The sequence below is a fragment of the Arvicola amphibius genome, chromosome 9, assembly GCF_903992535.2.
Source record: "Arvicola amphibius chromosome 9, mArvAmp1.2, whole genome shotgun sequence".
In the NCBI taxonomy this organism is placed as follows: Eukaryota; Metazoa; Chordata; class Mammalia; order Rodentia; family Cricetidae; genus Arvicola; species Arvicola amphibius.
The window spans coordinates 118,372,010-118,397,002 of NC_052055.2; positions in this window are offsets into that span (position 1 = coordinate 118,372,010).

Consider the following 24,993-nt stretch of genomic DNA (forward strand, 5'->3'; position numbering starts at 1 on the left):
CAGAGCAGAGCATATGTATTAACTGGGCTGGTGGTTATCTCCAAAGCCACACCATGCCAACGAAGATTCCCTTCACAACAGACGGAAGTGGAACAGCGCCCCAGGGCCTTTGCTTGGTTCCTTGGGTAGGCCTTAGCATGGAAGAAGAATGAAGGACAACTGATCTAGATTTAAAATAATAAAAAGGAATTGGGGCACTGTAACATTGGTCAAACCAACCACCTGTGGAAAAGTACTAGCAGGCCATAGTAGTTTAACCGAGAATGTCCCCCATCGTCTCAGGCATTTGTACACTTTGTCTCAGTTGGTGGCACTGTTTGGGGAGGTTTAGGTGATACAGCCTTACTGGAGAAAGTACGTCACTCTGAGAGCAGAAATCCTACCTGCCTCAGTTTCTCTTTCTGCTTCATGCTCGAAGTTCGAAATGTGAACCCTCGGTTCCTGCTGTCACTGTCAGGCTTGCCATCTACTACCATGCTGTCCCTCCCACCATCACAGACCAGTGCTCTGCAACCACATCAACCCATCTGTGACTTGCATTGATCAGGCTGGCTCATCGCGGCAACAGGAAAGTCATCAAAACAGGAACCATGGGAAACTTAAGTGTGGGCCAGGATTGAGCAGCATCTTCCTTTCGTTTCCTGGTACTATTAATAATATTCTCTGGCAAAACCGACTGAAAGGAGAGAGGATTTGTCTTGGCTCACAGTTCAAGGGTCCAGGCTGTCATGGTGGGGAGTCATGACAACAGGATCCTGAGGCTCCCTCACATGGTGTCCACAGGATGTAAAGGAGGAGGAATACTTGTGGTTAGCTCACTTTCTCCTTTTTTGTGCGGTCCTAGATCTCTGCCGGGGAGTGGATTCTCCCATAAGGAAGATGCGTCTTCCCACTTTGCGAAACCTAATTAAGAGAATCCCCCACAAGCATGCCCAGAAGCCAGCCTAACCTAGATAATCCCTTACCGGTGTGCTAACAGTTTGTCTCCCGTGTGGTTCTAGATCCTACCAAGCTGGCCATCACACTAACCATCAGGGCCCCACTCCTGTCAACTTGACACCCAAACATCACCTTTAAGTCATAACCTCCCACCCCTGTCCTCTTAGATGTATGACCCTCTTAATGATGTAAAATGCATCCAGTCCAACATCAAAAGTTCCCCAGTGGCATACCTCCTCCAGCCAAGGCCACACCTAATCCCCCCTAAACAACCTCCAATCAGGGATCAAGGACCAAACACCTAAGACTTATGGGAAGTGGGCATCTCCTTCAAGCCACATTTCCAACACATACAACACCCCTATCGCAGAACAGAGGAACGGTTGTACAGCCCAAGGCAAGACTAAAACCCTGCAGCTCTGTCTTCAGCATCAGGGCTTGTAACGAAATCAGCTGGGCTCCTGAAGGCTTAGACAACCTCACCCTTCCAGCTCTGCTGCCTGTCAGACAAACACATGAACTTTGTCCTGGAATGGCCCACTCCATACCCACAGTTCTTCACAAATGCCCCATGGTCCTGAAATCTTCAGTATCCTGGGGCTTCCAACTGCAGACTGGGCCTCATCTCAGAACTTCCTGCAATGGCCTCTCAAAGCCATCTCCTCTCCATTCTAGAGCAGCCACACTCTGCACCCTGCACACACATACACACACACATATGCACACACCACACAGACATACACAGATGTATGCAGAGACACATATAAGAAACACAAAGGCATACACACAGAGACACACAAAACATACACACACAGAGAGATATTTACACACAGAGAGACATACACATACAGACTCACAGAGAGACATACATGAATATACACAGAGACACACAGGCATACACTCACAGAGACACACACATATACACACAGACATAAGAGAGAGAGAAGCACACAAACACACTTTAAAATACAGTGAAAACTTATCTCTGCTATGCCCACCATATCAATGTGTTTGCTGTTATTTTTCTGGGGAAACCGAAGCATGTTTGTGGGGACAGAAACGGGAAGCTTGGTCTCTTGATGGGTCACTTGAAAACACAAGCAGAATAATGGGCACACTTACACAGTAAGAGTGATAGCCAACTTTTGTTCTGTTTCCTGTAGCTTCGTGGGTACCTGATGTCCCCTCAGCATGCAAGGGGGGGGGCTGTTTGAAGAATGCAGGAGCTTGTGTTCTATAGGAATTGAGTTCTTGGACCTGGAGGTAGAACTGCTTGATTGGAATCTACCCAGGATTGGTACCAGGCTACAAGGAATGCAAAGCAATCTATCCTTAGGTAGGGGTTGTCATAACTGGAGCCCCAATGTGTATTTCAGAGTGCATGGGAGGTGGGCTCCATTCTAGCCTTGTGGGACCACTCTACTGTGCCTTACAGTACAGTCCCGAGCCCACCCTGGTCTACATGGGAGCTCTGTCTAGTGAGGAGCTTAGCGATCATCTTCAGTCTGTTGGCTGTCGAGTTTTCCCTGTGTGCTCCCTGAAAGTGTCTCTTCCTCTGGTTAGTCCATCAGAAGTGACACTAGGACACTAGGCATTGTTTAATGATAAGGGATTCCCCTCTGTGAGCTATGAATATGTTTTACTACCATTGGTTAATAAAGAATCTGCTTCGGCCCATAGCAGGGCAGAATAGAGGTAGGCAGGGAAAACTAAACTGAATGCAGAGAGAAAGAAGGCAGAGTCAGGGAGATGCCATGTAGCTGCCAAAGGAGAAAAATGCCAGAACCTTACCAGCAGGCCACAGCCTCGTGGTGATACACAGATGAATAGAAATGGGTTAATTTAAGATGTAAGAGCTAGCTAGGAATATGCCTAAGCCATTGGCCAGATAGTATTGTAATTAATATAGTTTTTGTGTGATCATTTGGGTCTGGGTGGCTGGAAAACTAAAGTGCAGTCTCCACTTACAAATGACACACCCCGTTGGGCTCCAAATTGTATTAGTAGCAAAGAGTTCTACAATAGCCCAGGATGGAGTATAACAAAAGCTTATATATTTGAGGACAAACTCACAGTAAGGGCAGCAATCTGCAGTCCTCTGCATGCACTGGGAATCCAGCAGGGAAAAAAAAGGGGGGGAGGGGCTGCACACGCTTTACATCTGCACTTAGAGAACATGAGACCACGCCCAAACTGGGCTGGTATCTTAAAGGTTATTGACTGAAGGAGTTCCCACGACACCTTCTGTCTCCCACTCAGGGTTCTCCATGCAGGCAGAGCCATGGTTCAGGGCCTGAACTGGGAAGTTCTGCCTCCTTATCTGAGTGATCATTCACCTCATCTGGGCTGTTTTCTGTCAGTGGACATTAAGCGGTTGTAGCCCTGCAGAGGGGCTTAGGCTGGAATAGACATTGGGGTTCTCACCAGAGCCAGGTCTGCTTGGCATGCTAATGTAAAGTCAAAGAGAGCAAGGACCCAGCTCTTGGCCCGGAATCTCTGTTTAGTAACTTCCCACTGGCTTCGCATGTTGAGATAAACCTGTGTTCCTCACAAGGACATGCATTTTGGGAGTCCCTGGTCCAGAGCAATGCCCCCTTTGTCCACTTGCAGAACAGAAGGCACAGGTTCACGGGAACTCTGCAAAGGTGTCCTGTGTGTCCACCTTACCAGGCCACCTGCCAGTGTTGCAGAGCTGCTGGCCTTGGTCCAGGTGGCCACAGGGCAAGCACAGGCCTGAGTGTCCCGAGGAGAAGGCTGGTGAACATCACTGTAGTTGGCCACACGCACCTTAGAGGGGCAGGCCATGGGTACATCCTCCCTGTCCTCACAGTGCACACACAGGCTGCTCCTGAGGTCCACACGGACAAGCGAGACTGTTGGTGAGTCACTGAGAAGATAGCAAGCACGCTCCCGCGTAACCAGGCCCCTTCCCAGAAAGAAGGGGGTCTTCCTGGGCGAGCTGCCGCGATGGAGACTGTCCAGCTCCACGGGCAGCCTGCTGTCTTAATGACTGGCATGTGGCTGCTCAGCAGCCAAGCAGGCTGGCTGCGAGCGAGTGCGGAGCCAAGAACAAAGCGGGCCATTAAAAGGCAGTGCAGAAGCTCCCACTGCAGGCTGCCGGAGCTGGAACAGATGGAGGCGTTTCCAGACCTCGCAAGGAACGTCAAGGGCCTCGTAGCAGTCTGCCACCCAGGACCTCAGCGGCCCGAGACTGGCCAGTCACAGCAGGCTGCAAAGTCAGTCTGCAGAGAAAAAAGATGGTGTCATTTCTCACCAGATCTCCCAGACTGTAACGGTTCTGAGACCCGTCCCAGCCTCCGCTCGCTCTTTCCTGTCTCTCCATTGTGCACGCATTCTCTCGCTCATTCACCCCCTCAGCTTGGTGACTCACTTCCTTCCTCGGCTCTGTCGTTCATGCATTTCTTCGCTCATTCACTCATTCAATTCGCACACCCATTTACTCACTCACGAAGCGTTTGATCAGCGTTTACTACGGACCGGGTGTTGTCTGGGGTGCTAGGAGAACCTTGGAAAACCAACCCTAACTCCATCTTCAAATATTTGCAAGTCCAGAGCAGGCACTGGGAAGTCAGGGAACCAGGAGTGAAGATAACAGTACGTAAGAAAATGACACCTTGGGCTGGAGAGATGGCTCAGAGGTTAAGAGTACTGACTGCTCTTCCGGAAGTCCTGAGTTCAATTCCCAGCAACCACATGATGGCTCACAACCATCTGTAATGAGATCTGGTGCCTTCTTCTGGCTTGCAGGCATGGAGGCTGAACACTGTATATAGTAAATAAATAAATTTAAAAAAAAAGAAAATGACACCTAGAGCAGACAGCGAACGTGGCCCTTGGCCTAGGGGACCACAGGGAAGACGAAGACTATAGCCAGATCACCTGGGGGAGGCAGCTAGGCGAGGATCTGACCACTATTCCAGAAAGACAAAAATTGGACTGTTTTACAATAACTCTCAAAATGTCAATATTGGCGTTAAATCCACCAATTTTTAAAAGATTTATTTATGTTATATTATTTATTTTTATATTGTGCCTGTTTCACCTGCATGTATGTCTGTCAGAGGGTGCCAGATTCAGCTGAAGTTACAGACAGGTGTGAGCTGCCATGTGGGTGCTGGGAATTGAACCCAGGTCCTCTGGAAGACGAGCCAGTGCTGTGAACCGCTAAGCCATCTCTCCAGCCCCCTAATCTACCAATCTTAAGGTACAAAATGTACGTCAAACAAAGCAGGCCTGAGGGCTCCATCCCAGTCCTGACTTCAGGTCCTGGCCCAGCCATGCTGAGAACAATATATGGGCACGTGTGGACCTGTCTCACACACATGTGTGTATTGCCTAGTCAGCTGGCCTAGGCTGTGGTGACAGGACTAGGAGTGTGGATACCAAGGAAACACCTCCACCCTATGATGCCAGGGGACCTCAGCCCTCGGCTGCTGCCGAGATCTCGTGCTGAAGGGAGAGCAATGCAATCTGCCTCCTGAGATGCCTGTGACCAGTGGAGCTAGCCAGTCACAGCTCAAAGTCTCCTGGGAGCCTGGCTGCTCCTAAAACATGGTGGTGTCCCTTGCCACTCGGGGTCAGACTCAAGCTTCTCTCTCATGGCTACCTCTGGGTTACCCCTCCCTGTCTTATACATGTGAACCCCTAAATGCAATCCTTCTTGCTTACCTATCTGTTTTCTCCAGGAGAATGACTGGGTCCCAACCAGCTCTTCTGCTCGGCTCTTTGAGTCTCGGACATAGCTACTACATCTCTCTCCCTGTTTGATAGAAAAAGCAGGAAAGCGGGCCGGTATTCCATGAGAACCTTCAGCCTGTGTGGTACAGGATGCTGACTGCTGACTCTGCTTTTGCCCGAACCTTCTCTGCCTGCAGCTTGAGTCTCATGCAGAACCAAGGCATGTCCTATGAATGCTGGCCTGCACCACCCACATGTATGGGCCTCACTACATTGCCCAGTCTCATCTCTAGAAGTTTTCTGTTGGGTTAGTGTGGCCAGGAAGGAAGCTGCCTGTGTGTGTGCGCAGCTTGGATGCCCATCCTGCCAGGCCATCATTACCTTGAAAACACTGTCCTTCGGCTCCAGTGAGTTGCTGGGAGTGTGGTTGGCTCTGAAATGTGTTTTCATCCTGTGGGAAAGTGTGTCCCGAGTGTCCCTGCTCCAGGGGCAGCCACGGGACAGAGTAACTGAGCGTCACCATCAACGCAATCTAGTTTCCAAAATACCCATCGTAGACAGCAAGGCTATGAAGTCAATAGGACTCTGTGGTCACCACTGGCCCAAGTCACAGCACCCTGGTACAAAGGCACAAATGTGACCAACATACCACCCCGACTCCTACAGGGACCTCAGCTAGCATGCCTGCCAAGGAAGACAATTTGAGGTGCTGAGGCAGAGATGGGACATAGTTTCAGATTCTTCTGTCTTCTCCATGGGGTACCATCTTGAAGAGCATCTTCTCTCTTGGCAGGCCCTCATTGTTACACCTCATGTTACAGCCATTGAGCAGAACATTGTCCACTTAGAACATGTGAGAAAGAGTCCTGCAACCCTTCAGACAAGGGTACCCAGGAAGGGGGTCAGATTCAGACAGCCCAGCATTCAGAGAGATACAGGGAGGGGCTGGCATCATCACAGGGCGGCTACCCTGAGCTCAGGTGGTAGCCACTGGCTCTGATGTCCAAGCCAATCACTCAACCCAACTCACATGTGTTCAGCAAATCAACATCAAGTGAATGGCTTGATGGAGAGACAGCTCACACACCAGGAGAAAACGGGACAGTTTGTGACTTTCAGGGGCTTGTGATATTAACTTAGCAGAGGTGGGTTCTAGACATTGAATGTCAAAAGAAGAGGGTGCCCTATTGATGTCCATGTCCAATATCCTTGAGATAGCCCAAAGCATGAAAACCTTTGCCACCCTGCCCTGACAGTAATAAGGACCCCACCCTCTTCTTCCACCCAGGCCCCTGACTTTGGACCTCAGTCTCCAGAACCCTTGGACCACATCACTGTGCTATGGTGATTCAGTCTCTACAGGGATGCAGAATGACATTTAACAATTGTGGACTCAAGGTGACAGAAAAGGACTGAACAATCTCTGACACATCTAATGCTAGAGAGGACATCGAATGGCATGGGAAATGCTCACAATGTAACTTAAAAGAGAGAGAGAGGGCAGAGGTCAGCTGGGCTGTTTAACCTTTGAACAGGCACAGGTGTGGGCTGTGGGAAGCACCTCAAAAAGCACAGACCAAGGCAATATCTCTGAAACAGGAAGAATATTCTAGAACAAGGAGGAGGAGGATTCACTTCTCATAATGTTGTCCTCAGAGTCCACCCAACCAAGGCTGTGAAGACTCTGTAGCCATGATTTTCCAGAATGTTCCAAAGGAAGGGAAGCCCACATTAGGGTCTGGGCCTTAGAGCCCATATGGATATAACCCCCCTGCTTCTAAGAGAAGTGAGGGGCTGGACTGGCTCCAGGGGTCCTTAGGGCTTAACCAGGCTGTTGAGTCTGTAGTTTTGGTGACTTTGGGTTCATCAGTCCACCATCCTGGGTTCCTCAATTCACAGTCTTCTTAAGTTTTAACATTTTAGTAGCTCAGGTGGAGCATGAAGTTACCCAAGTCCTCCACCGTCTGGCATCTCCTAGACACCTGGAAAAAGAACAGGATTGTGGCATTCCCCACAGCTCATGTTCATCCTGTCCTTGTATGAGCAGTTCTGAGGCTCCAGCCAGTGGACATCTGCCCAACCCCAGTGCTGGACATACCTCACACTGCTGAAGACCCCGAGAAGTCAGTGGAAACCTAAGACGCCAGAACACCGGGTGCAGAGTCACTGAGAGCCAGAGGGGCCACCATGAGTGAAGGGCAAAGGAGAAGTGTGTCTCCAGGCACCATATGGTGGCTGCTTTCTGTAGGCAGCAAGTAGGCTGCCCAGGCCATGGCCCGAGTACAGAGGACCATCTGACCTGGCTTAGGAGAATTATTGCCGCCAATGCCGAGAGATGCCAGCAAAGAAAGACAATGGGCACATATCTGAGTTCTGTGGTGATCATGCAAGCAGTCTTGGGCGTTGATTGGATCCTTCCCAGGGCCCCATTGCCCCACAGGCCATCTTTAATGTTGGCCCAACGCTTAGCTGACTTGGTGTAGATTGACTATTCTTACTCCCACACCGTTAGGTGCTGCCTGTGCCTTTGGGATGCTGAGCACCCTCCTGGCATCCACCTGCTGGAAAGTATCAAAGCCTCAAGTTGTGGCTGCTAAAGCTATGCCCAGGTCCTGGGGTCCAGGCTGTTCTGGCTGATAACCAATGATACACAAGCCTGCTGGCTGGGACGGAGAGTGGATGGGAGCCCCATACACATCCCAAGCTGTTCCGGACCCAAACCCAGCCTGAAGCTTATGGGTTTGGGGACATGAGTAGGGCCTCAAACGAATCAGGAAGAAGAATTTGGAGAAAGGGCAAGGCTGGGGAACCCAGCAATGCCTGTTCATGGGACAAGCTGCCTGGAGGACACAGGAAGGAACAGCTGCCAAGAAAATCCCTCAGGTCTGCAGAAGGGCTTAACAGAACTCTAAGTATTTCCATAGGACTGCCTGTGTCTGAAGGACTGAGGTCCTGGGACAGCCACATGTGTGGGGCCCCTAGGTAAGGGAAGCTAGGGGTGGGCTAGAGAGGGACCAGAAGAGATGGAGCAGTTCCTGGGACAACCCTGCAGGCACAGGTGCCCTTGCTCAGAGGTGTGTCTTCCCCATCTGAAGCAAGATGAGGTGTGAGGGGATCAGAAAGGAGCCAGTTTCTGGGTGCTACCAGCAGTCAGATGGCTCCTCTGGGGCTCTTAGTGTGTCCTTGGCATGACAGGGACGGAGCCTGCTTCATTGGCAAACACCTTAGGCACAGACTTGACTCACATTCCTGGATCCCATAGGCCATGACCTGATGCTCTTACCTCGATTTCCACTACAGTGGGCTGAATGGTGCCCTGGCACCATCGTGGTCCACCCAGGACCTAGACAGGGAGCTCCACTTGGAGCGGTGTGCGCATGAGCTGCAGCTGAGGGATGAACAGTACGCATGCTGGACTGGAGTCGGCTCTAATTACAATGCTGCAGCCTAATGAGAGGGGAGAAGACAGAAGAGAAGAGAGGGCTTGGGGACAGGGCAGCAGAGGGGACACCAGATGCTGAAGGGAAGCAAACAGAGCCTCCCTCGTGCCTCAAAGGAAACATGGTGCTCCTGGCACCGTGGCTTTGACCTCTTTCTTTATTTGTTATTTAATTTTTGTTTGTTTGCTTTCCAAGACAGGGTGTAGACCTGGCTGTCCTGGAACTCTCTCTGTAGACCAGGCTGACTTCCAACTCAGGGATCTGCCTGTCTTTGCCTCCCGGGTGCTGGGGTTACTGGAGTGAGCCACCATGCCTGGCCTGGCCTCCAGCTTCTGAGAAAACACATTTCTGCTGTTTACAACACACTATAATAGGGCTGTCTCCCAACAGCCCCTCTCAGGGGGTACTGGCATGTATAGGCGTCCCTTTACACACCATAGTTTATATCTGCTCCTACTGCTTGACAGTAACCTGTGACTTTTGCACATGAAACAACCTCATATTTGACTTTAATTTTTCTTTTGTATATACTTTTTAAGATAAACCTCATTATTAATAAAAAAGTGTAGAGGGAAGAAGTATTTAATTCCAATACTTGTGAGACAGAGGCAGGCAGATCTCTGTGAGCTCAGTCTACAGAAAGAGTTCCAGGGAAGCCTGAGCTGTCACATAGAGAAACCTTGTCTTGAAATAAACAAACAAACAGACTGATAAATCATAAATAAACACACACACAAATTACACATCAAATTACCCAGAATCGTTCTTTTTAAGTCATTTTTTATTCCTTTTGTCTTATGGCCATGTTTGTATTTGTGTGGGGGCATATATACAATGCCATGGTACCCATGTGAAGCATGTGGGCATACATGCAATGCCACAGTGCATGTGTGAAGGTCAGAGAACAATCTGAAGGAGTCCATTCTCTCTCTCACCACGTAGGTTGAAGGAGTGGGTGCTGAGCTCAGGTCAACAGCTTGGGGTAAGCTCTACCAACCGAGTCATGGTACAGCTTCCCAACACTAATTCCAGTCCTCAGGGGTCATCACAGCTTTGGCTCGGCTCTTACACATCAGCACATGGAAGTCGCTGCCAGCTTTGTCCTATGCCAGGCAAGGCTCACTGGGTGAATATCCACAAGGAACTTCCCAGAGACAGAGAGCCCCAGGTTGAATCTGTTGTGAATTCTGTTTGTTTAAGGTTGTTTTTTTTTTTTCTCAGAAAGAGTGTTATGGAATCTAGGCTGGCTTAGAACTCACTGTGTAACTAAGGAAGTGATCCATGTCTTCTCATATGCTCATGGCTTTGAAGTTCATAGTCAAGTCTGCTGGGAGCCACCTCAGGAGGATGCACAGATGGTTGGAAAATATTATGTGAATAGCCAATGTCACCTCCCTTAGTTCCCACCTGTCAGGCACCTTTCTGGACCCATCTCTCGCCCTCTGCTCATTTAACTTGTCTGTGAACTTCCAGTCTTCCTGCCTTTGCCCAGGATTACTGACACTGTCAGGCCCAGTGTGTGTGCTGGGCACGGAACACAGGACTTACTATGTGCTAGGCAAGCCTTTTTCCCTCTCTGCCTCACTTCCATTTCTCTTCTTTTTCTTGTAGTACAGAGTGGCCTTGGACTGCTAGGTAGCCAGGGGTTACCTTGGACTTCTGATCCTCCTGCCTCCATCTCCCAAGTACTGAAATCAAAGCAAGTGCCACCATGCCTAGTTTCCTCCATCCCAGGGATCAAACCCAGGATTCCATGCACGCTGGGTGAGAACGCTACCCACTGAGCTGCCTCATGCTTCTCTTCCCACGCTTCTGTCCCTGGGATTTAGCATCTCGTCTCTGAGTGTTTCAAAAGGAGGGTCTGGAAATCATCCTTCCTGTCAATCATGAGTCACAGCCACCTACATAGCCCCTCGGGATGTGGGCAGAATCGCTTGTAAAGTAACCTGGGCCTCAAGCCATTTGTAATTTTGTGACTATACTAGCCTCAAAGCCATCAACACCCCAGCCAAGCTCAAGGCACGGCAGGTGAGCAGTACAGATTGAATTAAGTCCATTCACAAGTGCAAACTATTGCTTTTCGGAGTTGTAAACTCTAGCCAATTGGGAACACCATTCTTGAGTTCCTTCCTGTACCCCACCACCTTGCCCAGCAAGCCAGCCAACTCAAGTCAGACCAGTATCCCTGAAGAATAAGAAGACGCAAAACAACTGGGCGGTGGTGGTGCACACCTTTAACCCAGCACTCGGAAGGCAGAGGCAGGCGGATCTCTGTGAGTTCAGGGCCAGCCTGGTCTACAGAGCAAGTTCCAGAGCGGGTTCTAAAGTTACACAGAGAAACCCTGTCTCGAAAAACAACAACAAAGACACAGAAAAGGGTTTTTCTTCAAATTAGTTCTTTGACGTTATTCAAAAAAGTATTAGGGAACCATCCAGAGAAACCCCAAGCCATACACAAAATTTAAGCATGGCATTTCCTCATACAATTAAATATAGACTCATGTGATTTAGCAATTTCACTTCTGTTCCCAAAAGAACTGAAAGGAGGAACTTGAAGGAGTGTATGAGTTGTGTTTACGGTGGTGATGTTCATGGTGGTTACACAAAGCCAGAAGCACTTACTAGTATTCAACAGGTGGCTGCAAACGCTACCTGTTCCTAAAAATGAGAGGAACTCCGGCAGGACAGCATGAACCTTGGGCAAATGATGCTGAAAACTACTGAGCAGGCTATAGAAGCCAGCGTGGTAGTACAGACCTGTCAGCCAGCACCAGGGAGGAGGCAAGAGGAACAGGAGGTTCCTCACCCTTGAGACCTTATCTCAAAAAACAAACAGAGTCTTTAGGGTCAGATTTGTAGAGACAGAAATCAGAAAGGTAGGTACAAGGTCTTGAGAGGGGACCTAAGAAATTGTTGTTTAGCTGGGACTAAAGTTTAGTATGGACCGATGGGAAGCTGATGGCAGTGACCATTGTCCAGTATTTAGCATGCTCAGTGCCCTCACTAAGAAATTATTCAAAATATAAATTTGGTGTGCTTGTGTCATGTGCACACGCCTGTGCAGGGCAGAGGTCAACTCTGGTGGCTTCCTCAATGACTTGCTACCTTACTTTAGAGACAGAATCTCTCATTGAACCTAGGGCTGCCTGGCCCGTTAGGGTGTGTGGCAAGTGCTTTAATGACCATACCATCTCACCACCCTTAAAATGGTAATATACAGAGAGCTAACCAAGGTCAGAGCTGTGACCTTCTGGCTAAAGACCCACACATCCTCTTCTGGAATCCAGCCAGAAAAGGTCTAAGAAGTATTCCAGCCAGACCACTTGGCTCTAAGGGGCCCATGGTGGTCTCAGTCATGTGCTACCAAGTTAAATCTTCCTTTTGGACCTTTCCATGACATGGTCGTAACAGAAACTTCATACTAAGTCATTCTTAATAAATTCACGAGCTTAACTCTAAAGTTACTGTGGTTACTCTATAGCAGGAAGCTCAAGAATTGGGATGCTTCCTACTAAGCATTGGGCCAGTTGCAGGAGAGCCTGGCTGTCCTAGGGAATGGCCTTCCAGGTAGAATATTTGTACCTCCTCCTCTGACACTCCATAGAAAGACCACAAGACCAGGATTCCCTCACTACCCAAGAGCCCACCTGCAAATAGAGACTTGAACATGGAGTATTACTCAGCTGTTAAAAATGACATAATAAAATGTGTAGGCAAGTGGATAGAGCTAGAAAAGTCATCCTTAGTGAGGTATCTCAGACACAGAAAGACAAACACATTACATATCTGCTTCTATGTGGATATTAGCTGTAAAGAGCTTTGGCTCATTCCCATCCTGAGCTTTATGTGCTGTTAGCTCACGGGACCTTCAGGTCACTCGGGTCCAGGGACCTACTGTGGAGGGGTAAGTATCCAGCTGCCTGCAGCGCTCCTCCTGGAGGCTGGGCTCCTCCATGCCCTCCACTGCCGCAGCCTTTCCCCACAGCCCTACCTTGGGCAGGACCTGAGCTTCTGGTAATTCTGATGACCAGGTGATAGACCAGCTGTCTGGGCACAGTGTGTTGACCACGGCTCAGTAGCACCCTAGTAGATTTGAGAGTGACAAACTGGGTCCCTGTGGCAGGATGTCACAGTTGACACAAGTAGAAGAGCAAGAGATGTCCGTGAAGAAGACAGAGCAGAAGGGGACCCTATTAATCAGAGATACTTCCCTGCCCATTGCCACTCCCCCCACCCCAGTAAGGCAGAGTTGACATAAGGCAGGGAAGTTTTGTTCTGCTGTGCCCATAGCCAGCTGCCAGTTTCAGTGGTGGTTTGTGCCCTTCCCTTTTCTGGGGATGGGGACATTTGCATTCCTGGGTACAGCCTGTTCAGTTTCTGCTCCCTGCTGGGCCTCCAGCTGCATCAGCCTCCACCCTACATGAGGGAAAACCAGTTTCAATGGGTGGGGTACTGGTCCCTCCAGGCAGCCTTTGGAGCCCTGGGGAAAACCCTAGCTGAGAGAGCATTAGAATCAGCCAGCTAAGCCTGCCAGGTGCTAGTAGGGCCAGCCCACACCAGGTCCTATGGTCCTTAGAGAGGAGGCAGTGGATGAGTCCCTAAGGTCCCATTCTAGGTCATCTGGGACTCACACAGCCCTGCCCTCCCCCTGTGAGCTACCAAGTGCTTCACGGTGCAGATACCGCAGCTTCCTGCCCAGCTGCCCAGCCTCAGCTCACTAGGAAGCAGGCACCTCATGTAGTGGAGGTTCTACCACATCCACTTAAGGGTACCTCTAGGGGCTTTGGTTCCCAGGCGTACATCTCCATAGAGACTACTTTGGGGGATGCTGGGCTCTGGAGCAGGTCACGGCCAAAGAAGAGCAAGCATGTGATAGCGGAAGGCCTAGGACAAGGTTTGGGCCTGAAAGCCTTCTGGAAGAATAGGCTATTTTCCATGGAAAACCAGGCTATCGGCACGGATGGTGTCGCATCAACCTCATGAATCCACAGCAGAGCTGAAGAAAGAAGGAAGGAGCAGCTCCGGTCTCTAATGTAGGTGCCCGGGGGTGGGCTTGCTTTTTCTTTTACGTCCACTCATCCATCAGGCCATCAGGTTACCCCTGATGCTCAAGGTCAATGGGAATGCACTCAGGAGGCCTGGTCAGCCTCCCTCATCAGCAACTCAGCCTTCCATGGGGCAGGAGCGGGTGTCTCAGATGGCCATTTCCACACACCAGCTACGGTCCAGGTCTGTCTGGGTGGAGGCAACGAACTCCAGGAGATGGTTAGAGGGAGGCCGCACCATTTTCTAGATTTTAAAGAAGTTGGGGGGATATGGCTACTCTACCCAACCCTGGTGTCTGTGAGATGGCCCCTCTCCTGCTAGCTCAGCCCTCGATCCCTGCTAAGGACAGATGGAGCTACCTCTACAACCTGGAGTGACACTATGCATCTCAAGGGGCTCTTGGATCTCAAGATCAATGAGGCATGGTTCCTGCTTGTGGAAGAAGGAGACAGGAGGCTAGGAGAAGCCAGGAGCCAGGAGGCCCAGAGTTATGATATGAGTATCTCCCCCTCCCTTGTGAAAGTAGAATGTGATTATGGAGGGCAGAGGAGAAGGAAGAGAGAGATGGGGAAGGACCGCTGGTTGCTATGGCAGTAACCTTTGGTCACTGAGCCCAGAAGATGAAGACACAGGGCATCTTTGGGGAGGAGGAAGTGGGTAGGCGAAGACTGCTACGGAGAAGGGCATGAGTCCCAGGCTACCCACCTCAGATGGGTGGATCCTACGGGTTAGAAGCTCGGAAATAGTATGAGACCCTCATGGCAGGCAGCACCAAGACCTGACTGCACCTGGGGCCACAGGAGACCACTGTGCCCCATTCACCTCATTAGAGGAGCCGAGAGCCTGGAGTTCCAGAGTTACTACATGGGCCTTCCTTCCCTCTCTTTTGAAAGTAGAGAGTGACAGTGTATGTGTCTCCTGGGCCACCATGGAGCAGAATGGTGTCCTGTCACCCCCTTGAGCTTTACTGTCACCCCCCCCTCCATCCTTCCATACATAGCTGCTCCGTCTCTGGGGGTCAATCCATCCTGCTGTCACTCCCAGGGGACTTTCTGACCATAGTTATAATGCTTCTGGCCCCACCTGTCCCCCTTTCCTGGACTCGGTGCATCAGCTAACCTGAGCTCTGTGAGGTCCCAGCAGGAGCCCAGGGCCAGCCAGGTACATGGATGCCTCCTGCCACCGATTTGATCGGATAGATGGTGTCCTGTTTTTTGTTACTGTGATTCAAACAAACAAAAAACCACCCTGACCAGTGGAGCAGTGGTGGCACACTCCTGAACGCCCCACTCCCATACTTGGAAAGCAGAGGCAGGTGGATCGTGAGTTTGAGGCCAGACTGGTCTACAAAGCAAGTTCCAGCACAGCCAGGGCTGTTACACAGAGAAACCCTGACTCAAAAAACAAAACAAACAAACAAATACCCTGACCAAAGCAACCTTTGGAGAAAGGATTTGTCTTAGCTCACAGTTCCAGGCTATGGTCCGTTACAGCAGGGAAGTCAAGATGGTTGGACCTTGAAGCAGCTAGTCTCATCCAAGGTCAAAAGCAGAGAATGCAAGCATGCACGCTTGCACTTGGCTCCCTTTCTCCTGTTTTATACGATCCACAAGCCAAACCCAGAGAATAGTACCACCCACTTTTAAGCTCAATTAACGTAATCAAGACAGTTCCCCATAGATGTGCCCATGGGTCAGCCTGACTTGGGAAATCCTCCATTGAGACGCTCTTCCCAAGTTATTCTAGGCTGTGTCACATTTGCAATTAAGACTAACCCCCGCAGGCAGATGATTGGATGAGCGAGGGCGTGCATCAGCCTCAGCATAAACACTGGCCCACAAGAACCCCACCCACCCCACAGAAGTTGTAGGGGTACCAGCTCTGAGAGTCGCCCTTTCCTCAGGGGTGTACCAGACATTTCAGAAGCAAGCAACTGTGGCCTTCCCCAGGACCCACCTGCCACTCAAACTCAGAGAATGCTGCCCTGGGTGAGGGGTCCCAAGACCACCTGCAGCCTGGCTCTGAGGACTGTGCCTACCCAAGGTGTGGACCCAGGCCAGCCAGCTGGACCCACCATGGCAACTGGTGGCCAGCAGTACAAATGGCCCTGAGGATGACAGGAAGAGTTTCAGGCATGGCCTTGTACAGGGCTTTTCTGAGAGGACGGTAGCATGACACCCTAGATGTCCCCCAAGAGAACACAGTGGAATCATATACCTGCTACAGCCTCCGTTTGCATCCATCTGAAAGAACGGGGCAAGCCAGGGACACAGGCAACCAGACAGAAAGGAGGGAACCTAATTTCCTGAGCACTTGGGAGACAGGTGCTTCACAAGTGACTGAAAACCCCCAGCAGGCAAGGCTGCAAGATGGCCCCTGCAACCTCTGTAGGGCATGCTGCCTCTCTGGCAGAAAGCACCGGGGACCTGGGGGAACGGAGGGCCCTGAGATGGTTTGCTTTGTGATTTTTCTGGAGTTGGGGCTTCTGTTAATTCTAGCTTCCCTCCCTGGATGCCTGTACTTAGATGTCAGCTCCAGCGACGCTCATGGCTCCCCAACAGACCCAGCGGTGGTGCGTCATGCTGTCTGCTGAACACCGAAGCCTCTCCTCTTCCGTTTCTTACCTCTCCTCATTCTTCCAAAAGACTCCCAGAAAATGTGATCTTATCAATGCGGTTCTCATTCTCTTCCTCTGAATCTGGCTCTAAAGCCAGCATCCCCTCCCCGTATGCACACATTGCTCTGAGGAGGTCTTCCAGGGGCCTCAGCCATACTCCCTCTGGTCTTTTCCCCTCCATAGCCAGGCTCTTGGGTCTACACCTGGACTGGCCAACTGACAGTCATCTCCCTGACCTTGGTTCAAGGCTTCTGCTGGGCTCTGTAGTGGCTCCAGATTGGATGTATGGCTGAGAGCAGATCCTGAGGTTCTGTTTCAAAACACACACTGTGGTGGTTTGAAAGAAAATGGCTCCCAAAGGGAGGTGTGGCCTTATTAGAGTAGGTGTGGCCTTGTTGGAGGAAGTGTGTCACTTTGAGGGTGGGCTTTGAGGTCTCCTATGTTCAAGCTTCACCCAGTGACACCGTTTACTTCCTGTTGCCTGCATATCAAGATGTAGCAGCTCCGTCTCCAGCACCAAGCCCACCTGCACGCCACTGTGCTCCCTGCCATGATGATATGGACTAAACCTCTGAAACTGTATACAGCCACCTCAATTAAATGCTTTCCTTTACAAGAGTTGCCATGGTCATGGTGTCTCTTCACAGCAATAGAAACCCTAACTAAGACACATTCCATGTGATTTGACCCACTTCTAGTCATGTCTTAAAACAGTTGAGCAGATCTCAGTGGCTGTGGACCATGAAGCATTTAGATATCTGAACTGCTCCAAGTGTCCCTGGGCCAGTCAGTCCGGGAAATGCTAATGCTGACCTATCTAAAGGGACTAACTAGTACCAAGTGGTATGACAATTCTCATAGAAGACCCCAAACAAGATGGAACCGCATCTAAAGAGCTCCTGCCTAAACTTGCCATCCTGGAGCTACCTGGGGAGCTCAGAGATAGCTGGGGTTCTAGGATTTCCCCACCCACTGGACAGGATGAGAACCAGACTAAACACGTAGCGTGTAGTGTTGGGGGAAGCAGCCCAGCTATGGGTACACTTGCCACATGCACAAATTATACATGTACCCTACACACTCCCAAACATATCACATGCACACTTTGACAAGCACTATCAGGGACATGATACAGCCCTGACATATACTCACATGCATGTTACACACACCACTCATACTTAAACATATGCATATGTATTATTCACACATTCACACAAATTTACACACCCCCATACACATTTATTCATACATGCATTACACTCAACATAGCGCCTCTTATGCACATACACATTAACACACACACACACACACACTCACGCACACACACATGCTGGGCAGAGCCAGTCACTGCCTGGAGTAGGCAGTGGGTTGATTCTCAGGGACTATGGCTGGCAGCTCCAGGCTGCTATAAGCACAAGATGGGTTGGGTAGGCCAGGCATAGGATAGACATACAGGCCAAACCACTCTCCAGTCCCTGTCATGGGTGGGGCTCCTGGAAGTAAGGGAATTGGTCCTCACGGCTGGCCTGAAAATGAAGCAGCGTGGTATCCAGGACTAATCATGGCCACTGAGCCATGCAGCTCAGGGAAGCAGCTATGTAGCCACACAGCATTCTTCCAGACAGACCTCTCTGAGACAGCCTGAGCAGCACCTTCCTTGCCCTCCGGGGCCAGGTGCAGAACTCCACAAATGCAGCTAAAGCCCTGGGCAGTAAAGACTACGCATCAGCCCATCTGTGAGTGTGGGGAGGTTCGGTGTAGTCAGCCCCTCTAAGAGCGATGAAGTAAAGACCTTTCTAAATGAGACCAGCCCAGCCCAGCCACCCCAGGGCACTCCAGAAAGCCTAAGTCAGGGTCCTTACCCCAGGTTAGACCAAGGAAACCCTTGGAAGCAACCAGATGGAAGGGCTGTGGCTCATGTGTGTTCATCAGAGGAGAAACTGAGGCAAAGGACACAGAGACACAGATCCTAAGCATTTGCATTGGCCAGTGTCACAGGTGCCCCTGCCTAACTCGGCGACAGCTGAGGCCCTCATCAGCATCTGTCTCCTTGACCCGGAGCTCTCTGCACCACACCTCAGCTCAAGGGAAAACTGGAAACCTGTTCCCTGAGCCTCAGAAGGGCCAAGGGCTGCTCGCAAGCACCTGGCTTTGGAATTTGCCTTGTCACTAGCTCCGTGGGAGCTCAGAGGCCATGGAAGAAAGAGCAGGGCTTGAGGTGTGCTCACCTTGCTGTGGCTGAGTTTGCCTGGCCAGTTCCTGGGTCCAGAGGACCAATGACAAGGGTGGAATACTGAGCCCCAGCCCCAGGGGCCTCGCAGCCCAGTGACCAGGAAGGAGAGTCACAAGCTGGTGTTTGTCACACAGTATTGTGACACAAGTGACAACTGACAGCCTCATTTGGCTTTATTGTGTGTTCCCCACATAATCCCCCCAAGCACACACACACCATGAACCATCTTCACCAGTCATGTGGACTGGAAACTCCAGCAGACCTAGCAGCCATCGGTTTGCCTGTTGCAGATGGCTGTGTATCAGACAAAGAGCATCTGCACTATAAGAAGAAATGCTCTGGGGTGGTGGTGAGGGGCATCCTAATAAACCCTATGGTTTCTTTGCTCTGAGAAACACCCTTTAGGGAACCTAGCGACTCTGTGAGTCAGGTGTCTGCCCTGATGTGGCCGTCTTGTACATCTCCACAGTGTCTGCAAATGTCACTGGCACTTCAACTCTGAGATGATGTCAGAGCTGGAAACCAAGGGGCCAAGGGGCTGGTGAAGGGCTCCCTGGACATAGCTCTCCTCTATCTCCAGCGCTGCCCCCCCCCCACGCCCTGGGTCCCAGACTCCACAGGAGGGTCCATACACCCGGAGGGGCCCAGCACTTCGCTCACACCTCTCCCAGTGTCTGCCGGGAGATGGTTGCCAGGCTAAAAAAAGCAGCATTGTTCAGCCGGCATGGCTCTGACGTCTCTGCCTGCTGGCTTGTTTCAGACGACAAGTCTGCGCAGGCATTGCTCCTCACTCAGGCCACAGGCACACACCCACACTCAGTGGGGCTTGCGCACCCTCAGGCAGTCACGTAGGGAGACGCTGCTGAGCCTGCCTGTGAAGGAGCCGGGCCTGGGAAGTCCAGGACCAGATCCCAAGGGGCCCTCAGGAATGCTCCCTCTGTGGATCAGTGCCGGGGACAGCTTCCTGTGGGATTCCTACTGCCGCCTCCCTTTCGGGGGCAGACAGGCCTCTGAGCCAGAATGTGGAGAACGAGGGTGGTTTCTATGTAGAAATAATGTGTGGGAGGACATGAGCCATGCTGGATACGTGCAGAGGCTCAGGAGACCCGGCCAGAAGGTTGTCCAGGGGCCACTTGCAAAGTTACTTGCTCCTTTGGGCAAAGCCCCCTCCAGAAGGGCTCACACAGCCTCCCATGTTGTCCTGAAGGCCAGCTCTCCCACTCTTGTCCTTACTGGTTATAGCATCCTGGGTACACTGCAACCAGAATGGTCTGGTTCCACTGCTTCTGGGAGGCATCAAGAGGGCAGGAGAGACAGCGCTTGCTAGGCTAGCAAGAGATGGACCATCAGTATCCCCAGAGTGTCTATACAAATCTGGTTTCTGCCCTAGAAGGAGAGAATAAGGGAGACAATGGCATGTTGGAACATGTCACTCATGCCTGAGGTGGTGTGGGAGCTTCAAAAAGCTAGACCAAATTCAGTGGGTTCCGAACAATGTTCACAGGTGAAGGACCAACTGCACAACAGGATGTGGAGCGCAAAGAAAACAGCTGGGGGAGAACTGCGACAGTCGCCCAGGAACATGAGACCAGTGTGACTACAGAGGACTGAGGTTCATCCAAGGGACACGTCACTGCAAAGACACAACTGAGGTTGGACCTCATCCTGTATGTCTGCTAGCCTGCATGACGGCTGGGGATCAAAGTCTCTTGAGGATCATTGCATGCAGCAAAAAGGAATGAAGGGCTCACGTTTATCAACCACTGACCATCCCCAACATCTGTCACTCAAGCACTCAAGGCCCCTCCCCATCCATGAGACACACACACACACACACACACACACACACAAATGCCCTGTCAGGATGAACCTTATCTGACCCTGTTGGCCAAGAGGACCAGATTGTCACATCTGTACTGAAACACAGGGCCTTCAAGACAAGATGAGAGTCACCATCATGGAGGACATATTGCCCTCATCCCCACCTCTTTTTTTTTCTGCCCAAGACCTAGCCAGTCAATAGCCCAGCATGGAGAAGAAAGGGGATTATAAGTTCCCACCTATAGCTGAGGCGCTGCGGACCACCACTGATGACTGCTGGGGAGGAGGAGTCACTTTTCTTCTAGAGTGTGACCCCTGGGAGGTGAGCCACTCCCCAGTGGCTGTCTCGCATTCATCCTATAGGTGCAGCACTAATTGAGTTAGGTGCATGTCTTAGTTAGGTTTCTATGGCTGTGGCAAAGCACCGTGACCAAAAAGCAAGTTGGGGAGGAGAGGGTTGATTTGACTGACACTTCCACATCCCTGTTCATCACTGAAGGAAGTCAGGACAGAAACCTAAGCAAGGCAGGGACCTGGAGGCAGGAGCTGATGCAGAGGCTATGGAGGGAGCTGCTTACTGGCTTGCTCCTCGAGGCTTGCTCAGCCTGCTTTCTTATAGCACCCAGGACCACCAGCCCAGAGATGGCCCCACCCACAATGGGCTGGGCTCTTCCCCATCAATCACTAATTAAGAAAACGCCCTACAGCTGGACCTTAGGGAGGCATTTTCTCAATTGAGGTTCCCTCCTTTCAATCTCTCTAGTTTGTGTCAAGGTGACACAAGTCAAGCCAGGCCAGTGCTTTATAAAAGAAAAGAGAACAAGAGAAAGAGTTGTGGGTGGAGAAGCAGACCTGGAGGGATGGCATTAGGAATGGATAGAACCAAACGGTGCTGTATGCATGTGTGAAATTCCCAAGGCATTAATAAATAACATTCCAATTGTTCTTTCTGAAACTGATTTTTAAGAAACAGAGTAAAGGCTGGGGAGAGATGACCAGCGCCCTCCAGGCCCTGGGCACCCAGACGTCCCGGGGCATTAGCTGTGAAGCAGGAGCCGAGCAGGGAGACCTTTTTCCTTCATAAAACCAGGGTTGGAGCTCAAGGCCTCACTCAAGCACGGTATCATTAAACCTTGTATTTTGAGGTGATGTGTGTGTGTTGCACGCATGTAAGTGTGCAAAGACCCACGCGTGTGCATGTAGAGGCCAAGGCAGAAAGTCAGGCACCTTCCTCTATTGTTCCACGCCTTATTGTCTTGAACTAGGGTTTCTAACCAAACTAGCAGCTCTCCTCTTTGGCTAAACTTTATGGGTAGTGTGCCGTCAGGATCTGCCTGTCTCCCTGAGTGCTGGGGTCACAGGCATACACAACCAAGTCCAACTTTCTTTTCTAGCCTGACCTGAAGCTAGCTCTTGTAGACCAGGCTGGTCTCGAACTCACAGAGATCCACCTGCCTCTGCCTCCCGAGTGCTGGGATTAAAGGCGTGCGCCACCACCGCCCGGCTCCAGTACCTTTTCTTATATAACCTAGGACCCAGGGATGGCACCACCCCCAGTGGGTTGGGCCTTGCCACATCAATCACTAAGGCAATACCTTTCAGATGGGCCTATAGGCTGATATTATGGAGGCATCTATCCATCATCCTTACGGAGTTAAGATTCCCTCTCCCATATTTCTAGGTTTGTGTGGAGTTGACAGAAACAGCCAGCACAGTGTAAGGCATGGGAGCCAGCACTGCTCTCAGGCCTAGTGTCTATGCGCACAGCTTCATACAAAGCCATCAGCACCTGGGTGTGGGCAGACAGAAAATGCCTCTGCAGGGCTTCACTAGCGACTCCCTCCACAGAGGTGCCCTTGACAAAGACAACTGTTCAAAAACAGTAGCAAACAATAATAAACAGACTGTCGTGTTGTCCTGGAGAGCCCACCTTGAAGAGTGGGCATGGCATCTCTGAGGTGGGGATCATCAGCCAGGACAGCTACATTCTCAATCTCTGTGTAGGGCCAGGAGCCTGGGGTGGCCATGGACATGGGCTTCATCCACCAGGATACTGGCTCGGCCCAGGGACTCCACGGGACTGTTTTGTTTTGTTCTGTTCTGTTTTTTTAAAGGGGGGTGAGATTCAGCTCATGAATTTACTCAGTTCTTCCTTTATCTCCAAACCTGGTATCATTGTAACAAAGCATGTAAGCATCCATCCCAACACACATACATATACATATGCACACACATATACACATATGTGCATGCACATATACATACTACACACATATGTATATACACCTATATACATACACATTTACATGTTGTATGCACATATATGCATACATATATATGACACATGCATATATTCACACATATATACGTACATATGACTCATGCATATATTCACATATTCATACCATGCGCACATATGTATATACGTGTGCATATATATACATATACATACTACATATGCACATATACATACTACACACACATACATTTACAGTCACATACACACACACACACACACACACACAGAGCAACAGGCCTGAGCAGAGTAGTGACTTCAGGACTCAGGCTACTTGATCTTTGTTAACCAGCTTTAGCTTAAAGCTGAGATCAGAGAAGGGATGAGGTGTTGTCCCCAAACCCATACTCGGCGTGGGGCCTCGCACCACCCTTGCAGACTCGATGGATGCAAGGGACTGCAAGACAGGGCCTGCCTCCTTAGCATCGCGGTCTAGAGGGGAAGAGCAGCTGTCATGGAGCTGCAATCAGACAGATTGGTTTCACCGGAGCTGGCTCTGCCAGTCGGGCCCAGTGGAGGCTGTGCGGGGTTTAAGAGAGTTCTTATGGGACAGTGGAATAATCAAGAGTGTGAGTTTGTGTTGGGATAGATACATACATACATCAGAGTGTGTGCATGCGTGCCTCTGTGTGTGTGCGTGCACAAGTGTGTGTTGGGGTGGATTATGTGTCACTGTGCATGTGTGTGCACCTGTGTGTGTGCATGAGTGTATGTTCAGATGGATATATGCATCACAATGTGTGTATGCATGAGCATGTGTTAGAGTGAACATACATACCACAGTGTGTGTGTGTGTGTGTGTGTGTGCATGAGTGTATGTTCAGATAGATATATGCATCACAATGTGTATATGCATGAGCATGTGTTAGAGTGGACACACATACCACAGTGTGTGTGTGTGTGTGTGTGTGTGTGTGTGTGTGTGTGTGTGTGTTGGAGTCGATGCACTCATAGTATGTGTCTGTATGTGTGTCTACATGCCTGTAAGCCTTTCCTCAGAGGAGACCCTCCTGATGCCCAGACTGGCCCTCTAGCTGCTGGCCTGTGGACTCTCATTCTTACCCTGAAAGCTTCCACAGCCCTCTGACACAGCGACCTGGTACCCAAAGAAAGCAACAATTGTAATGGATCAAACACCTGCCATGCTATCTCTGCCTCAGGCATTTCTCATTCTTTTCCATGAGGAATTTCAGTCCTCAGTGTCCTCCAAAGGGAGACTCTATAGTCACCCTCAGTCATCACACCAGGTCACAAAAGCTCCTGGGAGGTGACTCCCACCTAAGACAGCTTACAATGGGGAGCCAGGTGTCCCTTGAGAGACCTCCCAAGGAAGAGTGATGTTGTCCAGGAAAAGAGACTCTGTGTAACCCCTGATCAAGCCGCTTCTACCACACCTGGCTCAGGGGCCCACCTGGAGCAGAAATAGAGGCCAGGGATCCAAACTCAGGGCTGCTGGCCTGGAAGCCGGACTGGCCTTCCCTTGCTGTAGAGTCCTTCAGCTGGGTCTAGCGCTGTTCCCCCAAGGGTGGCCCACCATTTGAGAATCATGAAGCAGGAGCCATGCTCTAAACACAAAGCCCAGCTCCTGAGGGTGCCAGCTCTGAGCCTAAGTCCCGGGTACCCTCCCAGCTCTCTCAGAGAAATCTGTTTGCAGAAGTCAAAGCTGAGCCAGAGGTTCTGGGAGACCAAAGCCCCAAGTGTTTAGGATGCCTACGTTAATTGTTAACTGAATGCCCTGGGTTATGAACCTCTGGACATGCCTGTGGGGGTTATCTTGACAGTTTTAACTGAGGTAGGAAGACCTGCCCCCTCTGGGTAGCACCATTTTTTTGGCAGTGGTCCATTGTGGAAACGAGGATGAGGAAGCTGGGCAGTCAGATGCACTCTGACGCCTGACTGTGGA